Source organism: Muntiacus reevesi, chromosome 3 (genome assembly GCF_963930625.1).
Source record: "Muntiacus reevesi chromosome 3, mMunRee1.1, whole genome shotgun sequence".
NCBI classification, from domain to species: Eukaryota; Metazoa; Chordata; class Mammalia; order Artiodactyla; family Cervidae; genus Muntiacus; species Muntiacus reevesi.
Window position 1 is genome coordinate 36,039,946 of NC_089251.1, and position 2,827 is coordinate 36,042,772.

Here is a 2,827-nt window from a genome sequence, read left to right on the forward strand (position 1 = left end):
AATATCAATAATAAAAAATAAAGAAATTTTGTGAGAGTTTCTCTCTTTAAAAACAGGAAGTTCATTTGTAATTTACACATTCATTCCCCAAAGTATTGATTAAAATTTTTTATGGCCCTATAATAATGTTTTTAAGAAGTATGATATTCACAGCAAAATTCTGAAATGAACTTGTAAAGAAACACTTTTGAGTACTTAGGAAATGGTGCATGCTTTTCTAGAGGCAAATAGCACCTTAGCACAATCAATCATTTAACTTTCTCGCTCTTTTTCTTCTTTTTCTTTTTTTCTATTCTAACAATAGACTTCCAACTTTAGGATAATAGGAGAATGCCATATATATGGTCATATGTATATGACTGATTTATATACATATAGATAGATAAAATATATGATTTTTTTAAATTGTTCAATAAAAATCACCTTTTATTCCTTATATACAAGATGGTAAAATCAAGCTAGACTGAGTAGGTTGTATGTATCCTGTAGTATTATATAGGAGTACAGTGCAGTATAGCACAGTGAAATAAAATATAATAAATATAATCCACAGTTTGAACCAGAAATCACAGATGAATGATTTCAGATTATCTTGGACTCATCATACTGTAATAGTCACAAAATTCTGTCCCTTGCACTAACATTTTTATCTTGGTCCTGGATGAAGATGTTGAAGTGAAAAGGAAATTACTTTTCAACACTTACATCATTTGTAATGATAGAAAGAAAACATTACAATTAACTAAGCAGATGGCAGAAACAAAATTCTAAAGGACCTCAAAATCGAGAAGATGGAATTTAACCAATGAAACTACAAAGCTGTCTTCACATTTTAAAGTTCAGTTCAGTTGCTCAGTCGTGTCCGACTCTTTGCGATCCCATGAACCACAGCACGCCAGGCCTCCCTGTCCATCACAAACTCCCAGAGTTTTCTTAAACTTATGTCCCCTCTCTCGCCTCTGCGCTTCAAAGATGACCAAGAAAAGAAGGAACAACGGTCGTGCCAAAAAGGGCTGTGGCCACGTGCAGCCTATTTGCTGCATCAACTGTGCCCAATGTGTGCCCAAGGATAAGGCCATTAAGAAGTGTGTCATTCGGAACATCGTAGAGGCCACAGCCATCAGGGACATTTCTGAAGTGAGTGTTTTCGACGTCTATGTGCTTCCCAAGCTGTATGTGAAACTACATTACTGCGTGAGTTGTGCCATTCACAGCAAGGTAGTCAGGAATCGCTCTCGGGAAGCCCGGAAGGACCTAACACCTCTACCCCCATTTAGACCTGTGGGTGCTGCCCCATGTCCTCCACCAAAGCCCATGTAAGGATCCAAGTCCTTAAAGACTGAAGAAATATTGGTTTCTCTGAAAAGACAATAAAATGGAAATTATACTTAAAAAAAAAAAAAAAACTCATGTCCATTGAGTTGGTGATGCCATCCAGCCCTCTCATCCTCTGCCGTCCCCTCCTCCTCCTGCCCTCAATCCCTCCCAGCATCAGGGTCTTTTCAAATGAGTCAACTCTTCACATGATGTGGCCAAAGTACTGGAGTTTCAGCTTCAGCATCAGTCCTTCCAATGAACACCCAGGACTAATCTCCTCTAGGATGGATTGGTTGGATCTCCCTGCAGTCCAAGGGAGTCTCAAGAGTCTTCTCCAATACCACAGTTCAAAAGCATCAATTCTTTGGTGCTCAGCTTTCTTTATAGTCCAACTCTCACATCCATACATGACCACTGGAAGTAAACAGTGAGTGGGCTCTGCCTTGGTTAAATTTCATTGCGGAATATTTTTGTGTGCCTTGCTTGACTTCCTGTTTTAAATGAGGCAATGAGGTGAAATACTGGACACAGTCTGAACTGCTGTCACAGTAGTAAGGGGTTGCTTTGGAAGGGACACCTCCAGCCCCCTAATCAAAGCTGCTCTTGACCCCACACGGCCATCTAACCCACTGTGTTCAGTTCTGGGGGCCACACATTAAGAGAACCATCAACATATTCAATGGTATCCAAAGAGAGTAGCAGAGGGTACCTGGCCAGGGAGGAAGCAGTCTGCTTGCAAGGATGGTTTCCTAGTGTGCAGTTATATCCACCTAGAAATGGTGATGACTTTTTGTAATTGGCACAAACTTGCCATCAGCTAAGTACACAAGGAATCTAGAGATTAATTCCTGGGAAGTTAGAAATCTAGGAATATCTATTGGGAGAAAGACTGAAGGATTTACAGTGACTGTCAGATCCAGCCCTGTAGTCCTAATACACAGCCCTCTAGAAAAATCCTGGTCTTAGAAAGCACAGATTTAACAATCTCTGGTCCCACAGGTAGGATCCCCTTTGCTGCTTCTCTAACTCCCAAGATAATACTCCCTTTCAGAAAACTGGGCTTTGCCCTATCTCTATTTAAAAAAAAAGAAAAGAAACATCGTGGAATAGTGGTCAAGAGCATGTGAAATCAGGTTGAAGCTTTGGTTTGAATCCAGATATTGCTTAGTGACTAAGCAGTACCCTTAATATCGCTGAGCCTCCTTTTCTTACATATAAAATGGACTGGAGGTGGTGGCAATAAAACCAGCCTTTTAACAGTAGGTGGGTATTAAATGAGAAGTTTCTTGTAAAGGGCTTGGCATGGAACATAACAACTAGGTAAGTAGATCTTGTGACCATCACTGCCAGGATCTCCTCGTACCCACTGCCCTGCCCTGTGACAGGAAGGGGCACCGCAGACATTGGCCAGTTACTCCTGGACTTCCAACAGTAGGCCCTCCCAACTCCACAGAGTTGAGTCCAACAGAGTAGCCACTAGATACATGTGGCTTTTGAACACTTAACATAT

At 40.8% G+C, this 2,827-nt stretch overlaps 1 pseudogene; it reads left to right on the top strand.

Moving 5' to 3' along the window:
- The first annotated feature begins 972 nt into the window (after positions 1–972).
- LOC136162775 (small ribosomal subunit protein eS26 pseudogene) lies at positions 973–1,406 on the top strand (annotated as a pseudogene).
- The last annotated feature ends 1,421 nt before the right edge of the window (positions 1,407–2,827 follow it).